This window comes from Bufo bufo, chromosome 6, assembly GCF_905171765.1.
Source record: "Bufo bufo chromosome 6, aBufBuf1.1, whole genome shotgun sequence".
NCBI lineage: Eukaryota > Metazoa > Chordata > Amphibia > Anura > Bufonidae > Bufo > Bufo bufo.
The window spans coordinates 392358268-392384142 of record NC_053394.1 but is presented as its reverse complement, the minus strand read 5'-3'; the positions used below and the strand labels follow the sequence as shown (position 1 = coordinate 392384142).

General features: G+C 51.6%; 2 protein-coding genes and 1 long non-coding RNA gene across 3 annotated transcripts in view; 2 read left to right on the top strand and 1 right to left on the bottom strand.

Annotated features, from left to right (window-relative positions):
* The window catches only part of LOC121003516 (zinc finger protein 208-like), a 2651670-nt gene that overhangs the window by 1427230 nt on the left and 1198565 nt on the right, over window positions 1-25875 (top strand). The gene's annotated exons all lie outside the window — the stretch shown is intronic.
* The window catches only part of LOC121003540 (oocyte zinc finger protein XlCOF22-like), a 933287-nt gene that overhangs the window by 612694 nt on the left and 294718 nt on the right, over window positions 1-25875 (bottom strand). The gene's annotated exons all lie outside the window — the stretch shown is intronic.
* On the top strand, window positions 8274-25323 carry LOC121003627. Its single transcript, XR_005779568.1, has 4 exons — window positions 8274-8362; window positions 24485-24628; window positions 24756-24935; window positions 25268-25323. It is a non-coding gene; the product is annotated as an uncharacterized LOC121003627 (long non-coding RNA).

The window sequence follows — 25875 nt, the reverse complement described above, 5'->3', positions numbered from 1 at the left end:
TTTAAGCATTTCCTCCCAGTAAGGCCACTCTATTCTGTGATTTACCACAGTGACTCCACATGTTCATGTCCCTTACTTATATTTTCCTGAAGTGTGGGCTTTAGACAGGACTTTACATACAGCCAGACCCCGCCCCATCTCTGTTTTTTGCGATCCTTTCTAAATGGACTGTAACCCTGTACATTAACTGCCCAGTCATAGCTATCATCCAGCCATGTCTCAGTTATTTCCACTGTCATAGCTATCATCCAGCTATGTCTCAGTTATTCCCACTATGTCATAGTCCTCCTCATAGAGCCTGTAGCCAAGAGAGAAGTCGGCCCAGTTCTCCAGGAACCAAAACCTCTCCTTCCTACATCAGTTCTTGAGCCACTTGTTAACATCTCTAATCTCCCGCTGCCTTTCTTGTGTGGCTCGTGGTATAGGTAGTATTTTGGAAAACACTACTTTTGAGGTCCTTGCCCTAAGCTTGTGACCTACCAGAATCGCGATGTGTCAACCAGATCCACGATGTGTCGAACTCGAGTGCCAGGAAGACAACATAGCATTCGACGATCCCGGTCTTTGTGATAGATCGCCCTATCTGTACCCCTAATAATTGAGTCTCTCCCTACACCAGTTCTTGAGCCACTTGAGCTGCTTATTTAGATCTAAGATCTGGGCTTCCAAAATGGCTCTTCAAGGCACGCATACATTGCACAGGACACACACTTAGTCCTCATGCACACGACCGTTGTTTTGGTCCGCATCCAAGCCGCAGTTTTTGCGGCTTGGATGTGGACCTATTCACTTCAATGGGGCCGCAAAAGATGCGGACAGAACTCCGTGTGCTGTCCGCATCCGTTGCTCCGTTCCGAGGCCCCGCAAAAAAAATAACCTGTCCTATTCTTGTCCAGTTTGTGGACAAGAATAGTCAGTTATATTAATGGCTGAAACGCACACGGATGCCATCTGTGTTTTGCGGATCCGCAATTTGCGGACCGCAAAACACGCAACAGTCGTGTGCATGAGGCCTTAGTAGCATTGTCCATGGAGCACATGTTTAGATGGGTATGAACAGTAAAGAAGGAGAACAGTAAATAGGAGTTAGAATTAGACCCTGTCTGCTTTAGTTGGAGGAGCTAGAATCAAGCCAGCACACAAGGAAAATCTATCAAACCTTACTTTCTTGCTTCTTGTCTTAATCTCCGGTTCTTTAAACTCCACTTAGGGCGGGTTCACACTAGCGTTATGGAATCCGTTATGGCTTTCCGTTATAACAGGGTTATAATGGAACATAACGGAATCCATAGGATGGAATGCAAAACGGAAGCCTTTAAAGGGTTTCTACCACCACATTTTGACCTAATTAGCTGTCAGACACTAGCGATCTGCCAGTGTCTGCTCTACCTAACCATGCTATTGTAATACCTTTCTCTGCAGCGGTTACCCTAAAAAAACTTAGTTTTATTGGTATGCAAATGAGCCTCTAGGTGCTATGGGGGCGTCTTTTCAGCACCTAGAGGCTCCGTCCACTCACCATTTCTGCCGCCCAGCGCACTCCAGCCCGCCCCTCTCCCCTAGATTGACAGCCTCCATCGCGGCCGAATTCTCGCGCCTGCGCCGTGTGCGTCTGTATTCCGCGCAGGTGCAGTGACTGTTGGACCGCTCCCTGCGACGGCATCTCCACTGCTCCTGCGCCGATGACGTCAGTGTGCTCCCAAGTACAGACGACGCCTGGCCTCAAGCAGTGGAGATGCGCAGCCGCAGTGGAGATGCGCAGGCGCAGTGGAGATGCGCAGGCCCAGTGAGCGGTCTGACAGTCACTGCGCCTGCGCCGAATACAGACGCACACGGCGCAGGCGCAAGAATTCGGCCGCGATGGAGGCTGTCAATCTAGAGATGGGCGGGCTGGAGGGACGAGCTGGGCGGCAGACATGGTGAGTAGACGGAGCCTCTAGGTGCCGAAAAGACGCCCCCATAGCACCTAGAGGGTTATTTGCATAGCAATAAAAGTTCGTTTTTTAGGGTAACCGCTGCAGAGAAAGGTCTTAGAATAGCATGGTTAGGTAGAGCAGACACTAGCAGATCGCTAGTGTCTGACAGCTAATTAGGACAAAATATGGTGGTAGAAACCCTTTAAGAGGCATTCCGTTTTGCTCCATCCTAATAGAAGTCTATGAGAAAACATAACGGATCCGTCTGGGTCCTGTCGACAGGACTTAGTTTTCCGTCTTGCATAACGGGAACCCGACGGATCCGTTTTCATTCTCATAGACTTCTATTACGACGGAGAGCCAACGGAATGCCTTTTAAAGGCGTCCGTTTTGCATTCCGTCATTATGCAAGTCTATGGGCAGCAAAACGGATCCGCCCTTCCATCTTACGGATTCCGTTATGTTCCGTTATAACCCTGTTAGCTATAACGGACTCCATAACGCTAGTGTGAACCCACCCTTATTCACAAGCCCAGGTAGAGCGATCTCAGGATGAGTTCAGTGGTGCCATTAATAGCACCTGGGAACACAAACCACTCCCCTTAACCAGGTTCACAGCAAAGAAAAAAAAAACACCACGCAACAATGATTTTGCTACTGAGAGAAAAATGTGATTTATACTAAAATAAGCGCGCTGATTCCAAATATGAACTCAGAATTTGCCTGACACGTCTAGATTTTAAGTTATACATGCAAACTGCATTCAGTTATAATATTAATGCATTATATTGGAGATATTCCAATGGACATGTCCAGACCTGTTCGGACGCACTCAGGCTGATATCAGCAGTAAGTATATAAGGCAAGCTGGACAGATTTTAATAAAGTGATCTGTTATAGTGTTATCAGTTTTGAAACTTAAGATGGATAAACGCAAATGTGTTAACGATCCAGACAATTTCTGCTACATATGTGGCAAATACTCTACTTATGATCAGCGCAAGAATCTAAAAAAGCGAGTGCAGCTTGGGATGCATTTGTGCTAGTAGTGCAGAACTTCTTTGGGAACAGATGAGCTGAATTAGTAGACAACATGCTTACAGCATATGAACAACTTGGCTGCCGAATGTCATTGAAAGTGCATTTCTTACATTCCCATCTTGACTTTTTCCCACCCAATTTGGGACACGTAAGTGACGAACATGGAGAGTGGTTCCACAAAGATATTTCTACAATGGAGAACAGGTATCAAGGCCACTGGAATCCCAACATGATAGGGGACTACGGGTGGTTTTTGCAGGTCAAAATCCGTGCGGAAAAAAATTGCATCGTGTGCCTTGAGAATTTCAAGTTCTCATAGAATACAATGTACATGACCTACGGTGCGGATTTTCCGCACGCAAATCTGTGCGGAAAATCCGCACGCAATCCTGATTGTATGCATTTAGCCTAACAGTACTGGGTCTTGCTCAAGTAAGACTTTTAAATTGAAAAATGAGACTTTTTGAAATGTTGTTATTCCATTATATTTTCATACACTGTTCACTACGCAAACTTTGATGTAGATCAGGTAATTGTTGGAGTAAAACTCGTTCTGTTCAAAATTATTCTATGCTTTCCAAGTGCTTAATTCATTTAGGCATACTTAAGCGTAGCATAATTTCGTGACGTGTTACAACAATTCTGACTTTGGATTTGTAATTTGCACACTCGATTTAGTATAGGACAAATGGATTTTGCCCAGTAGCAGACGAAAAGTTTTTTTTTTGTTGCGTGGTGAAATGGGTTTAAATGTCAATACCAAAATGCAAGCACTTAACTCACAAGGACATATGCTATAAAGTAGGGCTGCACGATATGGGAATTTTGTGCAATTGCGATTAGGGCCCTAAAAATTGCGATAACGATATGCGATGCGATATTTTAAGGGAATTGTGCTAGAGGTCTATTTGCTTGGAGTTTCCCATATAAGCCGCTGACGCGGCTGGGTATGACATAGTTATGGGGGATCTGTGGATGATGCACTGTTATGGGGGATCTGTGGAGGACGCTGTTATGGGGGATCTGTGGAGGACGCTGTTATGGGGGATCTGTGGAGGACGCTGTTATGGGGGATCTGTGGAGGACGCTGTTATGGGGGATCTGTGGAGGACGCTGTTATGGGGGATCTGTGGAGGACACTGTTATGGGGGATCTGTGGAGGACACTGTTATGGGGGATCTGTGGAGGACACTGTTATGGGGGATCTGTGGAGGACACTGTTATGGGGGATCTGTGGAGGACACTGTTATGGGGGATCTGTGGAGGACACTGTTATGGGGGATCTGTGGATGACGCTGTTATGGGGTGGATCTGTGCTATGACACATAAGGCCATGAGGGGGGCCAGCATAAGACACACATATAGCATCTTATGCTGGTCCCCCTCATGGCCCTATGTGTCCCCTCATGTGTCCTAAATTGCGCACATAACTCTCCTATTGATAAAATGGCCAGCCTCTGTACTCACTTTCACTATGAAAGCACAGTAGCGAGCAGGCTGGCCGGCACGTGACTGACGTCACTGTCACGCTCCTCCCACTTAATTCAGGAAGCAGGAGCGTGACTAAGTGATGTCAGTCACGCGCCGGCCGGCTTGCTCGCTGCAGTGCATTCATCGTGAAAGTGAGCACAGAGGCTGGCCATTTTAGCAATAGGGGCCCCTTCATATATAATCGCAGCATTTTCGGGTCGGCCAAATCGCCATATCGCATTTGGCGATTATCGCGATTAGATTATTTTTTCGATATATCGTGCAGCCCTACTATAAAGTATATGCAGCTATTTGCAATCACTCCCACATAATCACACTCAGCACCAGCACTCCGGTTCTTTAAACTATTCATACTGTTTCCACTCTTACCACTCTGTTTCAGGGCCACTATTGTGATTCCGTTCTTCTGATCTTTCAGAAGAACAGAAAAATAACAAAAAAGAAAACGGGTCCTGATGTTTGAGCATCCATTAGGCCTCTATCAGACGGTCAGTATTTTCCATCAGGATTTGATAATGATTTGGAAGCCAAAAACAGGAGTGGGTCCAAAACATTTTACCATCACATTTTCTCTCTGTTTTGGACCCACTCCTGTTTTGCCTTACCAATACTGATCAAATACCGATGGAAAAAAAACTGACCAAATACTGACCGTGTGATAGAGGCCATACAAGTCCTGCATGCAGAACTTCTTTTCCATCTGAATAAAACAGATTTTCTACACAAATGGTCAAAATTCATACAAATTAAGCATGAGGCCTCTATCACACGGTCAGAATTTGACATCTAGATTTTATCATGATTTGGAAGCTAAAAGCAGGAGTGGGTCCAAAACACAAAAGACATGCAAATACTTCCTTCATGTGTCATCTCTGTTTTGGACCCACTTCTGTTTTTGCCTTGCAAATACTGATCAAATGCTGACGGTTTGAAGGCGGATGCTCAAAATACAGGATCCGCTTTTTTTAGCTGTTCTTTGAACAGATCAGAAGAATGGAAAAATAAATAGTGATATGAACACAGCCTGACTGCTGACACCTCCCCACTGTCATGAGGCATACATCGGGTATTCCATCTGCATTCAGCAGTGCCGGATCCAGTGAGTTGCGGGAGGCTGTTCTCTGCTGGAATCACGCAGAGGTAAAAGTAGACTAATATAGCACCACATACCTCATACATCCAGTGACGTCTCCTCTGATGTAGACATTCTCATTCCTCATCTTCTCCATTCAGACCAGACCGCCATGATGATTTCATTCGGCCATCTCTTTTCTCTGGAGAGTTTGACAGACATCTTAGTCTCCTACGGTAGTTTTCCATCCTCCTCCTACCTTCTGAACACCCCGTCCTGCCGCCCCCAATACTGTGCCCTCTGTGCTCCCCAATACTATACTACAGAAACAGATAAAACCCCTGAGAATATGAGTACCACACAGATAGTGCCCCTTCAATAATTATTGGCACACAGTGCTCTAAAAAATAGCTTCGCCCAGCAAAAAGTGTCCCTGACACTAATAGTGTAAAGATAATGTCCCCCAAAATAATGTTGCTAAGCTAATACTGTGCCAGGGTGCCCCCCCACAGTACTAGTGCTCCCAAAAGTCCCACCAATAGAAATAATTATCTGCCAGAGTGCACTTAGTAGTACTAGTGCCCCCAACAGTAATAATGTCCCCATTGCGCCCCAGACATAATAATGCTCCTGTCACAGATGTTGTAGGGGAGAAACACCAATAAGACAACAAGAGGAAAGGGGAAATACACTAGGCCTAACCGCTAGGGAAGGAAAAGGGCCACATCCTATAAAACCCTGTTCCTGGCCCTAACTCCTATCCGTATGGGCACCCCTCGATGGTAGAGATGCCCATACACTGGAACCTAGAAAACCCTGAAGACCCTCGAATGCTCTAAAGGTAATGACAGGGCGGAGACAACCCAGGTGAAGGAGCCAGCGTCTCGCTGAGGCCTAGGAAACAACAAACAGGGGGAGAAGACAAAACACAACAAGCGGAACACTTAACTTCTAAGGATGATGGATGAACAGGACTTCAATGAGCTCCCAACTCAAGCTCTTCCAAGACCAACTGAAGCTATCCAGATCAAGGAGTGATGGGTAAAGTCAGACTAAATAGGGGGCGGTAAAGGTCACATGATCCACACCTGAACAGGAGGTGTGGACATACCAGCAACACACATGTGCATTCAGTCTTTCAGACCTTCTAACACCTGTCACAGGTGTGACAGCTCCCATAGTATTCATTAGAATAGTACAGTATTAGAATGTATTGGCTTTGATGAGCCAAAGTTATTACTTTGCAAAGTCTTGCGACACTTTGCGTAATAACCTCATAAATTGATTTCTACTGTAAAAAAACATTTCCCGAACTCGGGTTCAGTTGCAAGTGGTACGTACAGTATTGAAACAAAGTTTTATGGATATTTCATCCGAAGTAGATTGACTCATCCCCAGTATTCATGTTTCCTATAGTCTACCAGTTGTAATAAAGCTCACCATAATGCCCCTGGTAGTAATAATTCTCTTTATAATATGTGACAGTAGAAAAATGTCCCTTTATAATGTGTGCCAGTACAAAAATACCCACTTATAATGTGCGCCAGTACAAAAATACCCACTTATAATGTGCGCGAGTACAAAAATACCCACTTATAATGTGTGCCAGTACAAAAATACCCACTTATATTGTGTGCCAGTACAAAAAGTAAATCATTTGTGCTAGTATAAAATACTCCTATATAGTGCCCCAAGTAGACACTCCTATAGTGCTACTCCCCCCATCCCTATAGAATGCCCCAAGTAGATATCCTCTCCCCCTTCCATATAGAACCAGAATAATATGTGCCAGTATAAAATGCCCCTATATAATGTCCCCCAGTAGATGCTCCCATAGTGCTCCTCTCCACAGTGCCCCCTATAAAGAATGCCATTATATAATGCCAATATATAGGGCCCGCAGTAGATGCCCCCAACCGCTGCCTTCTCAAACAGCTGATCGGTGGAGGTCCTCAGTGTCGGACCCCACCGATCAGTGCCCCCCCTCCCCCCAGTCCATACACTAGAGCTCCCTCATAGGAACATCGACGTCTCGAACGCTCTGTGACTCCTCTACCGCTCTCCACTATATCTTCCCTCACGATGCAGCCGCTGTCTTCTAGGACACCACAAGCTCTCGCCCCTCTTACACACATATGAGATGAATGGAGGGCGGCCGGGCCTGCACGGTGCGCTCTCCTTCACTGTGTGAGCTCTGGGTTAGAGACAGCTGCGGGTCCTGGAGGTGGGTCTGACATTGGGGTAATATCTAGGCGATAGAGTTACCCCTAAACATCTCCTGAGCACACACAGAGCCCCGATACCAGCAGATTACATCGCCGGCTCTGCTACATGGACATGGCAAGGACTCCGCTGTAGTAACTGAACATTACACATACACAGCTCTGCTACATGGACATGACAAGGACTCCGCTATAGTAACTGAACATTACACATACACAGCTCTGCTGCACACACTGATACAAGTCTTCAGAGGCATATTACACAGCTTGCAAATACATACACACATAAACATTGTACACATATTGCTGAACTACATAAACATTACACAGATACAGCTCATCCATATAAACATTACAGCTCTACAGCTCTGCTACATACAGACTGGAAATATCTACACAGCAGAGCCCTGCATACACAGAGCAGATAAACCTGGTCATGTGATCTCCATAACTCCTCCCACACCTGATCACATGGTAATGACATGACATCACTACAGGTCCTTTACTTCCTCCTGCAGCACTTCCTGGTGTCTGACTCCTGTACATGGTGGTAGAAATAAAAACCCCGGATGCTCCTGGAGAAGGATTGTCAGAGGAAGAGGAGGACACGGCCCGTCCAGGTAAGGCCTCATGCACACGACTGTTGTGTGCATCCGCGTCCGTTCCATCATTTCTGTGAAAAAAACCTGATAGTCCTCCGTTTTTTCTCTCGCGTCCGTGATTCCAGTCCGTCAAAAAAATATAACCTGTCCTATTCTTGTCAGTGGAAAACAGAGGACGGACCCATTCAAGTCAATGGGTCAGTCAAAAAAAAACGGATACACAACTGGTATGTCATCCGTGTCCGGTGCAATAAAATTACACTTTTCTTCCTTCCCCCTGTCAGACAAAAAAAAAAGGAAGACACAAGGAAACACAACTGAAGCAAAATCGGACACGGACCACTGAAGCCAAATCACTGACAGTGAAAAAACACTGTCGAGTGCATGAGGCCTTAGAGGAACACTCACCAGCTCCGCACCTGTAAGGCCTGTTTCAGACCTGCGTTAGGGTCCATTCACACGTCCGCAAAATGGGTCCACATACGTTCCGCAATTTTGCGGAACTGGTGCAGACCCATTCATTTTCAATGGGGCCGGAATGTACTGTCCGCATCCGCATTTGCGGATCCGCACTTCCGCATCCGTAAAAAAATAGAACATGTTCTATTATTGTCCGCAATTGCAGACAAGATTAGGCATTTTCTATTATAGTGCCAGTGATGTGTGATCCACAAATTGCGGAATGCACATTGCCAGTGTCCGTGTTTTGCGGATCCGCAGAACACTTAAGGACGTGTGCATGGACCCTTATAGAGATGCTGCACGGAGCAGCCTTCAGGACCTCCCAACTGTGTAAACACACGTCGTGCCCCCCCGTAATGCGCCCACGTCGTGCCCCCCCGTAATGCGCCCACGTCGTGCCCCCCGTAATGCGCCCACGTCGTGCCCCCCGTAATGCGCCCCCGTAATGCCCCCCCATAATGCGCCCACGTAGTGCCCCCCCGTAATGCGCCCACGTCGTGCCCCCCGTAATGCGCCCACGTCGTGCCCCCCGTAATGCGCCCACGTCGTGCCCCCCGTAATGCGCCCACGTCGTGCCCCCCGTAATGCGCCCACGTCGTGCCCCCCGTAATGCGCCCACGTCGTGCCCCCCGTAATGCGCCCACGTCCTGCCCCCCGTAATGCGCCCACGTCGTGCCCCCCGTAATGCGCCCACGTCGTGCCCCCCGTAATGCGCCCACGTCGTGCCCCCCGTAATGCGCCCACGTCGTGCCCCCCGTAATGCGCCCACGTCGTGCCCCCCGTAATGCGCCCACGTCGTGCCCCCCGTAATGCGCCCACGTCGTGCCCCCCGTAATGCGCCCACGTCGTGCCCCCCGTAATGCGCCCACGTCGTGCCCCCCGTAATGCGCCCACGTCGTGCCCCCCGTAATGCGCCCACGTCGTGCCCCCCGTAATGCGCCCACGTCGTGCCCCCCGTAATGCGCCCACGTCGTGCCCCCCGTAATGCGCCCACGTCGTGCCCCCCGTAATGCGCCCACGTCGTGCCCCCCGTAATGCGCCCACGTCGTGCCCCCCGTAATGCGCCCACGTCGTGCCCCCCGTAATGCGCCCACGTCGTGCCCCCCGTAATGCGCCCACGTCGTGCCCCCCGTAATGCGCCCACGTCGTGCCCCCCGTAATGCGCCCACGTCGTGCCCCCCGTAATGCGCCCACGTCGTGCCCCCCGTAATGCGCCCACGTCGTGCCCCCCGTAATGCGCCCACGTCGTGCCCCCCGTAATGCGCCCACGTCGTGCCCCCCGTAATGCGCCCACGTCGTGCCCCCCGTAATGCGCCCACGTCGTGCCCCCCCGTAATGCGCCCACGTCGTGCCCCCCCGTAATGCGCCCACGTCGTGCCCCCCCGTAATGCGCCCACGTCGTGCCCCCCCGTAATGCGCCCACGTCGTGCCCCCCCCGTAATGCGCCCACGTCGTGCCCCCCCGTAATGCGCCCACGTCGTGCCCCCCCCGTAATGCGCCCACGTCGTGCCCCCCCGTAATGCGCCCACGTCGTGCCCCCCCGTAATGCGCCCACGTCGTGCCCCCCCGTAATGCGCCCACGTCGTGCCCCCCCGTAATGCGCCCACGTCGTGCCCCCCCGTAATGCGCCCACGTCGTGCCCCCCCGTAATGCGCCCACGTCGTGCCCCCCCGTAATGCGCCCACGTCGTGCCCCCCCGTAATGCGCCCACGTCGTGCCCCCCCGTAATGCGCCCACGTCGTGCCCCCCCGTAATGCGCCCACGTCGTGCCCCCCCGTAATGCGCCCACGTCGTGCCCCCCCGTAATGCGCCCACGTCGTGCCCCCCCGTAATGCGCCCACGTCGTGCCCCCCCGTAATGCGCCCACGTCGTGCCCCCCCGTAATGCGCCCACGTCGTGCCCCCCCGTAATGCGCCCACGTCGTGCCCCCCGTAATGCGCCCCCGTCGTGCCCCCCGTAATGCGCCCACGTCGTGCCCCCCGTAATGCGCCCACGTCCGTAATGCCCCCCCGTAATGCGCCCACGTCGTGCCCCCCGTAATGCGCCCACGTCGTGCCCCCCGTAATGCGCCCACGTCGTGCCCCCCGTAATGCGCCCACGTCGTGCCCCCCGTAATGCGCCCACGTCGTGCCCCCCGTAATGCGCCCACGTCGTGCCCCCCGTAATGCGCCCACGTCGTGCCCCCCCGTAGTGCCCCCCCGTAATGCGCCCACGTCGTGCCCCCCCGTAATGCGCCCACGTCGTGCCCCCCGTAATGCGCCCGCGTCGTGCCCCCCGTAATGCGCCCACGTCGTGCCCCCCGTAATGCGCCCACGTCGTGCCCCCCGTAATGCGCCCACGTCGTGCCCCCCGTAATGCTCCCACGTCGTGCCCCCCGTAATGCGCCCACGTCGTGCCCCCCGTAATGCGCCCACGTCGTGCCCCCCGTAATGCGCCCACGTCGTCCCCCCCGTAATGCGCCCACGTCGTGCCCCCCGTAGTGCGCCCACGTCGTGCCCCCCGTAATGCGCCCACGTCGTGCCCCCCCCGTAATGCGCCCACGTCGTGCCCCCCCCGTAATGCGCCCACGTCGTGCCCCCCCCGTAATGCGCCCACGTCGTGCCCCCCCCGTAATGCGCCCACGTCGTGCCCCCCCCGTAATGCGCCCACGTCGTGCCCCCCCGTAATGTGCCCACGTCGTGCCCCCCCTGTAATGCCCCCCCGTAATGCGCCCACGTAGTGCCCCCCGTAATGCGCCCACGTCGTGCCCCCCCGTAATGCGCCCACGTCGTGCCCCCCGTAATGCGCCCACGTCGTGCCCCCCGTAATGCGCCCACGTCGTGCCCCCCGTAATGCGCCCACGTCGTGCCCCCCGTAATGCGCCCACGTCGTGCCCCCCGTAATGCGCCCACGTCGTGCCCCCCGTAATGCGCCCACGTCGTGCCCCCCGTAATGCGCCCACGTCGTGCCCCCCGTAATGCGCCCACGTCGTGCCCCCCGTAATGCGCCCACGTCGTGCCCCCCGTAATGCGCCCACGTCGTGCCCCCCGTAATGCGCCCACGTCGTGCCCCCCGTAATGCGCCCACGTCGTGCCCCCCGTAATGCGCCCACGTCGTGCCCCCCCGTAATGCGCCCACGTCGTGCCCCCCCCGTAATGCGCCCACGTCGTGCCCCCCCGTAATGCGCCCACGTCGTGCCCCCCCGTAATGCGCCCACGTCGTGCCCCCCGTAATGCGCCCACGTCGTGCCCCCCGTAATGCGCCCACGTCGTGCCCCCCGTAATGCGCCCACGTCGTGCCCCCCCGTAGTGCCCCCCCGTAATGCGCCCACGTCGTGCCCCCCCGTAATGCGCCCACGTCGTGCCCCCCGTAATGCGCCCACGTCGTGCCCCCCGTAATGCGCCCACGTCGTGCCCCCCGTAATGCGCCCACGTCGTGCCCCCCGTAATGCGCCCACGTCGTGCCCCCCGTAGTGCGCCCACGTCGTGCCCCCCGTAGTGCGCCCACGTCGTGCCCCCCGTAGTGCGCCCACGTCGTGCCCCCCGTAGTGCGCCCACGTCGTGCCCCCCGTAATGCGCCCACGTCGTGCCCCCCCCGTAATGCGCCCACGTCGTGCCCCCCCCCGTAATGCGCCCACGTCGTGCCCCCCCGTAATGCGCCCACGTCGTGCCCCCCCGTAATGCGCCCACGTCGTGCCCCCCGTTATGCGCCCACGTCGTGCCCCCCCGTAATGCGCCCACGTCGTGCCCCCCCCGTAATGCGCCCACGTCGTGCCCCCCGTAATGCGCCCACGTCGTGCCCCCCCGTAATGCCCCCCGTAATGCGCCCACGTCGTGCCCCCCCGTAATGCGCCCACGTCGTGCCCCCCCGTAATGCGCCCACGTCGTGCCCCCCGTAATGCGCCCACGTCGTGCCCCCCCGTAATGCCCCCCCGTAATGCGCCCACGTCGTGCCCCCCCGTAATGCGCCCACGTCGTGCCCCCCCGTAATGCGCCCACGTCGTGCCCCCCCGTAATGCGCCCACGTCGTGCCCCCCCGTAATGCGCCCACGTCGTGCCCCCCCGTAATGCGCCCACGTCGTGCCCCCCCGTAATGCGCCCCCGTAGTGCCCCCCCGTAATGCGCCCACGTCGTGCCCCCCCGTAATGCGCCCACGTCGTGCCCCCCCGTAATGCGCCCACGTCGTGCCCCCCCGTAATGCGCCCACGTCGTGCCCCCCCGTAATGCGCCCACGGCGTGCCCCCCCGTAATGCGCCCACGTCGTGCCCCCCGTAATGCGCCCACGTCGTGCCCCCCCGTAATGCGCCCACGTCGTGCCCCCCCTGTAATGCCCCCCCGTAATGCGCCCACGTAGTGACCCCGTAATGCGCCCACGTCGTGCCCCCCCGTAATGCGCCCACGTCGTGCCCCCCCGTAATGCGCCCACGTCGTGCCCCCCCGTAATGCGCCCACGTCGTGCCCCCCCGTAATGCGCCCACGTCGTGCCCCCCCGTAATGCGCCCACGTCGTGCCCCCCGTAATGCGCCCACGTCGTGCCCCCCCGTAATGCGCCCACGTCGTGCCCCCCCGTAATGCGCCCACGTCGTGCCCCCCCGTAATGCGCCCAAGTCGTGCCCCCCCGTAATGCGCCCACGTCGTGCCCCCCCGTAATGCGCCCACGTCGTGCCCCCCCGTAATGCGCCCACGTCGTGCCCCCCCGTAATGCGCCCACGTCGTGCCCCCCCGTAATGCGCCCACGTCGTGCCCCCCCGTAATGCGCCTACGTCGTGCCCCCCTGTAATGCCCCCCCGTAATGCGCCCACGTAGTGCCCCCCGTAATGCGCCCACGTCGTGCCCCCCCGTAATGCGCCCACGTCGTGCCCCCCCCGTAATGCGCCCACGTCGTGCCCCCCCGTAATGCGCCCACGTCGTGCCCCCCCGTAATGCGCCCACGTCGTGCCCCCCCGTAATGCGCCCACGTCGTGCCCCCCCGTAATGCGCCCACGTCGTGCCCCCCCGTAATGCGCCCACGTCGTGCCCCCCCGTAATGCGCCCACGTCGTGCCCCCCGTAATGCGCCCACGTCGTGCCCCCCCGTAATGCGCCCACGTCGTGCCCCCCCGTAATGCGCCCACGTCGTGCCCCCCCCTGTAATGCGCCCACGTCGTGCCCCCCGTAATGCGCCCACGTCGAGCCCCCCTGTAATGCGCCCACGTCGTGCCCCCCCGTAATGCGCCCACGTCGTGCCCCCCGTAATGCGCCCACGTCGTGCCCCCCCGTAATGCCCCCCCGTAATGCGCCCACGTCGTGCCCCCCCGTAATGCGCCCACGTCGTGCCCCCCCGTAATGCGCCCACGTCGTGCCCCCCCGTAATGCGCCCACGTCGTGCCCCCCCGTAATGCGCCCACGTCGTGCCCCCCCGTAATGCGCCCACGTCGTGCCCCCCCGTAATGCGCCCACGTCGTGCCCCCCCCTGTAATGCGCCCACGTCGTGCCCCCCGTAATGCGCCCACGTCGTGCCCCCCCGTAATGCGCCCACGTCGTGCCCCCCCGTAATGCGCCCACGTCGTGCCCCCCGTAATGCGCCCACGTCGTGCCCCCCCGTAATGCCCCCCCGTAATGCGCCCACGTCGTGCCCCCCCGTAATGCGCCCACGTCGTGCCCCCCCGTAATGCGCCCACGTCGTGCCCCCCCGTAATGCGCCCACGTCGTGCCCCCCCGTAATGCGCCCACGTCGTGCCCCCCCGTAATGCGCCCACGTCGTGCCCCCCCCGTAATGCGCCCACGTCGTGCCCCCCCGTAATGCGCCCACGTCGTTCCCCCCCCTTAATGCGCCCACGTCGTGCCCCCCACGTCGTGCCCCCCGTAATGCGCCCACGTCGTGCCCCCGTAATGCGCCCACGTCGTGCCCCCGTAATGCGCCCATGTCGTGCCCCCCCGTAATGCGCCCACGTCGTGCCCCCTTTAACCACCTCAGCTCCCCTAGCTTAAAGAGGACCTTTACCGATTCTTACCCTATGAACTAACTATACAGATATGTAGAGCGGCGCCCGGGGATCTCACTGCACTTACTATTATCCCCGGGCGCCGCTCCGTTCTCCTGCTATGCCCTCCGGTATCTCCGCTCACTAAGTTATAGTAGGTGGAGATACCAGTCCCTAAGTTATGGTAGGCGGAGTCTGCCCTAGCGCTGGCCAATCGCAGCGCAGAGCTCACAGCCTGGGAGGTTATTTTCTCCCAGGCTGTGAGCTCTGCAATGCGATTGGCCAGCGCTAGGGCAGACTCCGCCTACCATAACTTAGGGAACGGAGATACCGGAGGGCATAGCAGGAGAACGGAGCGGCGCCCGGGGATAATAGTAAGTGCAGTGAGATCCCCGGGCGCCGCTCTACATATCTGTATAGTTAGTTCATAGGGTAAGAATCAGTGAAAGGTCCTCTTTAAACACCCTTAATGACCAGGCCACTTTTTACACTTCTGCACTACACTATTTTCACCGTTTATTGCTCGGTCATGCAACTTACCACCCAAATGAATTTTACCTCCTTTTCTTCTCACTAATAGAGCTTTCATTTGGTGGTATTTCATTGCTACTGACATTTTTACTTTTTTTGTTATTAATCAAAATTTAATGAAATTTTTGCAAAAAAATGACCTTTTTCACTTTCAGTTGTAAAATTTTTCAAAAAAAACGACATCCATATATAAATTTTTCTCTAAATTTATTGTTCTACATGTCTTTGATAAAAAAAAATGTTTGGGTCAAAAAAAATGGTTTGGGTAAAAGTTATAGCGTTTACAAACTATGGTACAAAAATGTGAATTTCTGCTTTTTGAAGCAGCTCTGACTTTCTGAGCACCTGTCATGTTTCCTGAGGTTCTACAATGCCCAGACAGAAGAAAACCCCCACAAATGACGCCATTTAGGAAAGTAGACACCCTAAGGTATTCGCTGATGGGCATAGTGAGTTCATAGAACTTTTTATTTTTTGTCACAAGTTAGCGGAAAATTATGATTTTTTTATTTATTTTTTTCTTACAAAGTCTCATATTCCACTAACTTGTGACAAAAAATAAAAACTTCCATGAACTCACTATGCCCATCACGAAATACCTTTTGGTGTCTTCTTTCCAAAATGGGGTCACTTGTGGGGTAGTTATACTGCCCCGGCATTTTAGGGGCCCAAATGCGTGCGAAGTAGTTTGAAATCAAAATGTGTAAAAAATGGCCGGTGAAATCCGAAAGGTGCTCTTTGGAATGTGGGCCCCTTTGCTCACCTAGGCTGCAAAAAAGTGTCACACATCTGGTATTGCCGTACTCAGGAGAAGTTGGGGAATGTGTTTTGGGGTGTCATTTTACATATACCCATGCTGGGTGAGAGAAATATCTTGGCAAAAGACAGCTTTTCCCATTTTTTTATACAAAGTTGGCATTTGACCAAGATATTTATCTCACCCAGCATGGGTATATGTAAAATGACACCCCAAAGCACATTGCCCAACTTCTCCTGAGTACGGCGATACCAGATGTGTGACATTTTTTTGCAGCCTAGGTGGGCAAAGGGGCCCACATTCCAAAGAGCACCTTTCGGATTTCACAGGTCATTTTTTACACATTTTGATTACAAACTACTTACCACACATTAGGGCCCCTAGAATGCCAGGGCAGTATAACTACCCCACAAGTGACCCCATTTTGGAAAGAAGACACTCCAAGGTATTACGTGAGGGGCATGGCGAGTTCCTAGAATTTTTTATTTTTTGTCACAAGTTAGTGGAATATGAGACTTTGTAAGAAAAAAAAGTTTCCGCTAACTTGTGACAAAAAATAAAAAATTCTAGGAACTCGCCATGACCCTCACGGAATACCTTGGGGTGTCTTCTTTCCAAAATGGGGTCACTTGTGGGGTAGTTATACTGCCCTGGCATTCTAGGGGCCCTAATGTGTGGTAAGTAGTTTGTAATCAAAATGTGTAAAAAATGACCTGTGAAATCCGAAAGGTGCTCTTTGGAATGTGGGTCCCTTTGCCCACCTAGGCTGCAAAAAAATGTCACATATCTGGTATCGCCGTACTCAGGAGAAGTTGGGCAATGTGTTTTGGGGTGTCATTTTACATATACCCATGCTGGGTGAGATAAATATCTTGGTCAAATGCCAACTTTGTATAAAAAAATGGGAAAAGTGGCAAAAAAAGTTAGCGGAAATTTTTTTTTTTTTTTTCTCTCAAAGTCTTTCTTTCCGCTAACTTTGGACAAAAATTTCAATCTTTCATGGACTCAATATGCCCCTCAGTGAATACCTTGGGGTGTCTTCTTTCCAAAATGGGGTCATTTGTGGGGGGTTTGTACTGCCCTGGCATTTGAGGGTCTCCGCAATCATTACATGTATGGCCAGCATTAGGAGTTTCTGCTATTCTCCTTATATTGAGCATACAGGTAATGAGATTTTTTTTTTCCGTTTAGCCTCTGGGCTGAAAGAAAAAATGAACGGCACAGATTTCTTCATTCGCATCGATCAATGTGGATGAAAAAATCTCTGCCAAAAAAAAAAAAAGGAGGGGAAAGGCGTCTGCCAGGACATAGGAGCTCTGCCCAACATCCATACCCACTTAGCTCGTATGCCCTGGCAAACCAGATTTCTCCATTCACATCAATCAATGTGAATGAATAAATCATTGCCGGGATTTTTTATTTTTTTTTATATACAAAGTGTTTGCCAAAGCATATGAACACCGCCACCTCCTCAGCTCATATGCCTCGGCAAACGTATCTTTTACTGCAGAGGAGAAATCTCGTCTTGCAGCGCCGCATACACTGACTTTTGTGTAATCTGACAGCAGCGCAATGCTTCTGTCAGAATGCACATCAGTGCTGCAGCTAGTCGATCGGTTGGTCCACCTGGAAGGTAAAAAAAACAAAACAAAAAAGAAAAAACCAGGCCGCAACGCAATAAATTTATTAACTTTATAATAACTTTTGAACAGAACATATAAACTTTATTTAACTTTTTGAACTAAACGTTAACTTTTTTGCTTACCGGTGTTTTTTTTTACCTTTTATAGGACAAACCTCTCCTTCCCCATGGGACAATGTACAAAGCGCAAATCGCCCAAAGATGTGGCGAAGTACATTATGCACTTTATCCCAGATGAAAGGAGAGGTTTGCAGCAGCTGTGAGTAAAAGGGCCCTAATAGCCCTGTGTGCCTGTCCTGTGAGATGCAATCCCTATGCTAAGTGTACCTGTGTGTGGTACTTCCGGAAACACTCCCCTAAGCATAGGGCAGGGTGGTCAGGGCAGTCCGGACAGAAATAGCGGGTGTCACGCCTTATTCCACTCCTGCTACAGACAAGACATTTTTTTCGGGGTGAAGGTTGGGTTGAGGTACCAGCAACGACACTGGGGAAATGTCGCCCGTGTAGACGGCTCACTACACTGGTGGTTGGGGCCACGGAACCTCCTGGATACAGGAGGTTTTCGATGATCTCTTCCTGAAATTTGAGGAAGGATCCTGTTCTCCCAGCCTTACTGTAGAGAACAAAACTATTATATGCAGCCAATTGAATCAAATATACAGACACCTTCTTATACCAGCGTCTGGTGCGTCGGGAAACTAAATAGGGAGCCAACATCTGGTCATTGAAGTCCACCCCTCCCATGAGCGCATTATAGTCGTGGACTGAGAGGGGCTTTTCAATGACACTGGTTGCCCGTTCAATTTGTATTGTCGTGTCTGCGTGAATGGAGGAGAGCATGTAAACGTCACGCTTGTCTCTCCATTTCACCGCGAGCAGTTCTTCATTACACAAGGCAGCCCTCTCCCCCCTTGCAAGACGGGTGGTAGCGAGCCGTTGGGGGAAGCCCCGGCTACTAGGTCGCACGGTGCCACAGCAGCCAATCTGTTCTAGGAACAAATGCCTGAAGAGGGGCACACTTGTGTAAAAATTTTCCACATAAAGATGGTACCCCTTGCCAAATAAGGGTGACACCAAGTCCCAGACTGTCTTCCCACTGCTCCCCAGGTAGTCAGGGCAACCGACCAGCTCCAGGGTCTGATCTTTTCCCTCATAGATCCGAAATTTGTGGGTATAGCCTGTGGCCCTTTCACAGAGCTTATACAATTTGACCCGCGCTTGCTTGGGATGTATTGTTTGAAGCCAAGGCGCCCGGTAAAATGTATAAGGGACTCGTCTACGCAGATGTTTTGCTCAGGGGTATACAAATCTGCAAATTTCTGGTTGAAGTGGTCTATGAGGGGCCGGATTTTGTGGAGCCGGTCAAAAGCTGGGTGGCCTCTGGGACGGGAGGTGCTGTTGTCGCTAAAGTGCAGGAAACGCAGGATGGTCTCAAAACGTGTCCTGGACATAGCAGCAGAGAACATGGGCATGTGATGAATTGGGTTCGTGGACCAATATGACCGCAATTCATGCTTTTTGGTTAGACCCATGTTCAGGAGAAGGCCCAAAAAAGTTTTAAATTCGGAAACTTGGACTGGTTTCCACCGGAAAGGCTGGGCATAAAAGCTTCCCGGGTTGGCGGCTATAAATTGAGTGGCATACCGATTTGTTTCTGCCACGACTAAGTCCAAGAGCTCCGCAGTCAAGAACAGCTCAAAAAATCCCAGTGCCGAACCGATCTGAGCTGTCTCAACCCGAACTCCAGACTGGGCGGTGAAAGGGGGAACTACAGGTGCGGCTAAAGTTGGGGACTGCCAATCAGGGTTTGCCAGCACCTCAGGGATTCTAGGGGCTCTACGGGCCTGTCTGTGTGGTGGCTGCGACGGGGTAACTACTGCACGTGCCACCGTACCAGCTTCAACTGCCCTTCTGGTGCTCGCCACTTCACCATGTTGTACGGCAGTGCTGGTACTAGGTCCAGGGAGGGCTGCGCTGCTGGTGTATGCCTCACCACGTGATCCGACAGCGCCAGCCCCACTCTGCTGCTCTTGAAGCGGATCCTGCATAACCTGTGGTCTAGCGACACGGGGCCGGGTACGCCTGGTGCTGCCAGGGACCTCAACCTTCTCGTCCGAACTTTGGGTCAGAGAGCCACTGCTTTCTACAGGTTCATATTCTGACCCGCTAGATTCATCAGATGAGGGTTCCCATTCCTCATCCGACTGGGTCAGAATCCTGTAGGCCTCTTCAGAAGAATACCCCCTGTTTGACATTTGGACTACTAAATTTAGGGGTATTCCCTGAGACTACCCAAGAAAAAAAGCAAGCCTGTCTTACAAATGGGAGGCTAGCGAAGTACCGGAGGCCGCTGCAATTGATAAAAAATATCAAAACTGATTTTTTTATCGCCGCAGCGCTTGTAAAGTGATTGTGCAGTGATCAAAAAAAATAAAAAAAATTTGTCACTGCGGCGGGGCGGGCGTGGGTGAACGCACGTGTGGGCGACCGATCAGGCCTGATTGGGCAAACACTGCGTTTTGGGTGGAGGGCGAGCTAAGGTGACACTAATACAATTATAGATCTGACTGTGATCAGTTTTGATCACTTACAGATACTATAAAAGTACAAATGCTGATTAGCGATACGCTAAACAGCGAATAAGTGACTGCGGTGGGCTGGGCGCTAACTGACGCTATCTACCTAACCAAGGGGCCTAAACTATCCTAAAACTATCAGTCAATACCAGTGAGAAAAAAAATGTGACAGTTTACACTGATCACTTTTTTTCCCTTTCACTAGGTGATTGACAGGGGGCGATCAAGGGGTTAATTGGGGTGATGGGGGGTGATCTGGGGCTAAGTGTGGTGTTGGTGGGTACTCACAGTGATGTCTGCTCCTCTGCTGGAACCAACCGACCAGCAGAGGAGCAGAGAAGCCATTTAACACCTTATATTTATAAATATAAGGTGTTAGATGGCTTGTGATTCGATTTTTAAAAAAATCGGCAACCTGCCAGCGACGATCATTGGCTGGCAGGTTGCTGACGAAATACTCCTTGAACTTTTGCCGGCCCGCGATGCGCATGCGCGGGCCGGCTCTGACCGAAATCTCGCGTCTCATGAGAGGACGCGTATATGCGTCCAGGAGGAATGAATCGACCGCCTTCAGGACGCGTCCCTGCGTTCGGCGGTCCGGAGGCGGTTAATGTGCCCACGTTGTGCCCCCCCATAATGTGCCCACATTGTGCCCCCCCGTAATTTGCCCCCCTGAACAAAGAGGGACGTATAGCGCGCTGCAACACATTTTTTCCCACACTAGGCCACGCCTCTAACTCCACCCAAAACATACCTGTACACCGAATCCCAACCAGTCCCATTAATGCCCCCACATAAAAATTATTCCCCCTTCATGCCACCCCACAGTAATATGCCCACCTTATGCCCCCCCATAACATGCCCACCTTATGCCCCCCCATAACATGCCCACCTTGTGCCCCCCGTAACATGCCCACCTTGTGCCCCCCATAACATGCCCACCTTGTGCCCCCCGTAACGTGCCCACCTTGTGCCCCCGTAACGTGCCCACATTGTGCCCCCCGTAATGTGCCTACATTGTGCCCGCATTGTGCCCCTCGTAATGTGCCCACATTGTGCCCCTCGTAATGTGCCCGCGTTGTGCCCCTTCAGAAAATGTGCCCGCGTTGTGCCCCTTCAGAAAATGTGCCCGCATTGTGCCCCCCAGTAATGTGCCCGCATTGTGCCCCCCCAGTAATGTGCCCGCGTTGTGCCACTCACAGAATGTAAAAAAATAAATAAACACCCCATACTTATCTTCTTCCTAGCAGCAGCAGGACATTGGCTGCTCTAGTCTGTGAAGGAGGCGGAGCTGAGGCTAATGGACGGTCCCGCCCCCCGCACAGACCAGGATGTCCCTGTTGTGTGGGGTGTGACAACTACCCTCCAATCCCGTCGTACTATGCCACAGTTGCCATACAGGTCTCGTCCACTAGAGACTTCTGGAGGCAAATCCACTGTGAGCACAGTAAACATTAAAGATTGGTTGATGTGCCCATACATTATACAATCGCGAATGTATGTACAATTGCTGAAATTTTATTATCGATTTTGTGCGGGAAACCAACTTAATGTGCTGCCACCACTCTTCGTATTAGCTATTCCTAAAGGGAAGAATTGGTTATTTGCAACCTAGCTAAGGCTACTTTCACACTTGCGGCAGGACGGATCTGACAGGCTGTTCACCTTGTCGGATCCATCCTTCCGCTATTTCGCCGTGCCGCCGATCCGTCCCCATTGTCTATAATGGGGACGGGGCGGAGCTCCATCGCAGCACGGCAGTGCACGGCGAAAGGCCGCCGGACTAAAAGTCCTGCATGTCCGACTTTTTAGTCCGGCGGCTCTCGCCGTGCTGCGCCGGAGCTCCGCCCCCGTCCCCATTATAGTCAATGGGGACGGAGCGGCGGCACGGCGAAATAGTGGAAGGACGGATCCGACAAGGTGAACAGCCTGTCGGATCCGTCCTGCCGCAAGTGTGAAAGTAGCCTAATAATTCAACAATGTATAAAAATAAGACAATGCAGTAGTATGTCTCTTCCGAGGACAGAGCTCTTAGCATAGACCAGATAATCAAGTTACAAAACTGGAACGATTAAATCGTTCGATTTCTTATAAACACTATACACAGAAGTATACATTAAAACTGACAGGTAAATATACCGAACAGATTGGTTGGATAAAAATAAGTAAGAGATTAAAGGGAATAGAATGTCTGTAAGTTCAGAATTACTACAGTCCCATGTAAATAGCATCACCCTGCCCCAGCCACCTCTAACATGCAGTCCCATGTAAATAACATCACCCCTCAACGTTCAGTCCCATGTAAATAGCATCACTCCACCCCTCTCCGATATACATTATCATGTAAATAACATCCCTGCCTTCAGCCCTAACAAACAGTCCCAGTTAAATAACCACAACCCCCAGCATTCCTCTGGCTCTCACACCGAATCCTTCCCTTCACTTACCTCTCCTCATGTAGCAGACCTCGCCACCGCTTCTTCCCCAGGACTTCTCTTCACTGCAGTGCGCCATCCTCTGCTGTACTGGTCACATGATGGTGACATCATCGCAGGTCCTCAACCACTGCCTTCAGCACTGATCACACGGACTGTGATGTCATCACAGGTTTTTCAGCTCTTCCAATACATTAGATTCAATTGTATTGCCATCCTAACATAGTAACATAGCACATAAGGCTGAAAAGAGACATTTGTCCATCCAGTTCGGCCTGTCATCCTGCAAGTTGATCCAGAGGAAGGCAAAAAAAAAAAAAAACTGTGAGGTGGAAGCCAATTTTCCCCACTTTAGGGGAATAAAAAATTCCTTCCCGACTCCAATCAGGCAATCAGACTAACTCCCTGGATCAACGACCCCTCTCTAGTAGCTATAGCCTGTAATATAATTACGCTCCAGAAATACATCCAGGCCCCTCCCTCTTGAATTCCTTTATTGTACTCACCATCACCACCTCCTCAGGTAGAGAGTTCCATAGTCTCACTGCTCTTACCGTAAAGAATCCTTTTCTATGTTTGTGTACAAACCTTCTTTCCTCCAGACGCAGAGGATGTCCCCTCGTCACAGTTACAGTCCTGGGGATAAATAGATGATGGGATAGATCTCTGTACTGACCCCTGATATATTTATACATAGTAATTAGATCCTGAGGACAATAATACAGTTGTATCTATCTGGCAGGCAGTACATTCGGAACCTGAGACAAAACATCTGGGGACCAGGCCCCGAATGTTTTAACCTAGCAACACCCCTGCCTTTCTGTAAGTGTGATCTACACCTCCTTATCTTTTCTGTGAGGTCCGGAGCTGAAAACAAACATAGTGTGAAGTAAGGAAATGGACATTACAGCAATACAGTGGTTGCAGATTGCACTGAAGTGATACATTCCCTGATTCTGAATGAAATGCATCTAGCTGTGCAGCTGAAACAGGGAATAATATGTCTGAAAAATACATTAGGGAAGCCCAAAAAAGAAGCACAGAGATTATACAAACTTTATTGGAAACATTGTACATTTTTCAAACCAGCACCTGGATCTGAATACTTTCATATTGGCATATAATTAAAAATTTTGTGTAACCGTATATACATGTATCTGTATAAGCGCCACCTTGTTCAGGAGTGTTTGGAGTTGAACCTCTACATTGATCTTTTATTGCTGACCTTTCCTGAGTACATGCTGGAGAAACCCTTTAATGACCGCTGTATTTCATCATGCTGCATGTTAAAAATAAATCTATTAAACTACAACATCAGTGTGGTCGTGAGGAGCTGCCAAAAACCAAATCTGCCAACCCAATGTCTGTCTAGATAAATAATAATCTTTATGTATCGCCAACATATTCCGCAGCGTTTTACAATTACCCGGATTGGACCTGTAGAATCCTCCACTGCTCCAGCACTGAGGCTCCTGTGGTCTCCTTCAGTCTGTTTACATTACTGCAACGACGATGGCGGTATGTAAATCACCTGACCATTAAGGCCTATGATGGTCTATGGTGGTCACGTGCTGTGGCATCACTGATGATGTCTTTTATTGGCTGTAGGGTCATGTGAAGGTGTGACATACCATGAAACTGCCTTGACCTCACGCATGTTTTGATCACTATAATAAGAGAGAATACAACATCTACACTTTATTATCTCCTCCGATGTCTCCTCTTATTATCTCCAAAAATTGCATTTTAGATGGGATTTTGTAGGATTTTCCATTGTCTCATCTTCTCTCCATTCAGGTTCCTACAATATAGGATTCTCTCAGTGGATATCTTCTATATGACATAAATCTCTTGATTGACCCGTCAAGGATGGATAGGGACAAGATGGCGCAGAGTATAATAAATCTCACCCTAGAGATCCTCTTCCGGCTTACTGGAGAGGTGAGAGATTCTGATGATGTCACATTACATCATCTTATCTGTTACTAACAGATGAACATGACTGGAGAGGTGAGGGGCCTAGGACATGTATGGAGTGATATTTATTACTGTGTCTCTCTATAACCAGGACTACACAGTAGTGAAGAAGACATCTGGTGAGCGCTGTCAGGCCCCTGTGTCTGAAGGATGGGGAAGAACCCTGAGCTCAATCACGGGGTCTCCACCTCACCTCCTGATACATGAGGAAATCAATAGAGAGAAGATCCTAGAACTCACCAACAAGATGATTGAGCTGCTGACTGGAGAGGTGACACTGCTGGGAATGCTGGGACTTTATACAGGAACGCTTTAAAGGGATCTGGGTGATGAGTGTATAATTTTTTAATAACCGCAGCACTCAAACAATTCCAAAATTTCAAGGATTTATTCTTCACCGAATGCAGCTGCATTCGGTGAAGAATAAATCCTTTAAATTTTAGAATCATTGGAGTGCTGCGGTTTTATTCATCTTATGGTTTTGTGAGGAGACCCAGAGGCCGGGACTTGACACTGCAGGCACCGCCACATATTGGACTGTCTGGGATTACTCAGTGAGTAGTGCTGTCTTGATGTTATATTGGTGTATCATTGTGTTGTCAGGTTCCTATAAGGTGTCAGGATGTCACTGTCTATTTCTCCATGGAGGAGTGGGAGTATTTAGAAGAACACAAACATCTGTACAAGGACATCATGATGGAGGATCACCGGCCCCTCACATCACCAGGTAATAGACATGACTAAATACACATGTCCTCTCATTATCTGTATGTAAGGGATGAGTTCAGTGACTGGATGTGTTTCCTACAGTTAAGGAAGAGACAAGAACACCGGAGAGATGTCCCAGTCCTCTTCTTCCACAGGATGGTTCAGAAGAACATCACAATGTCCCACAGGATGATCAGGTAGATGGAGATAAGATCTCATAAAATGTCACCTATGATCTGTAGAAGGCTGTGAAGATCTTGTGCTCAGTCTTGTTTTATCCACCAGTATTATATGTTTTATCCTTGTATAATGAGAAAGATGGAGATGGCAGGATTACAGCTGACCATGGACATTACATGCTGCATGGTTCTTCTCACAATTTTCTGCCTGTATAGACTTTGAAGATGGCCTTCTCTGTCAACTGCTGTAGATCTTTTGTGGCTGCACAAGAGTGGCACAGAAGTTTTCTGAGAGGTCTTAGGCCGGGACCATGCAATAATATA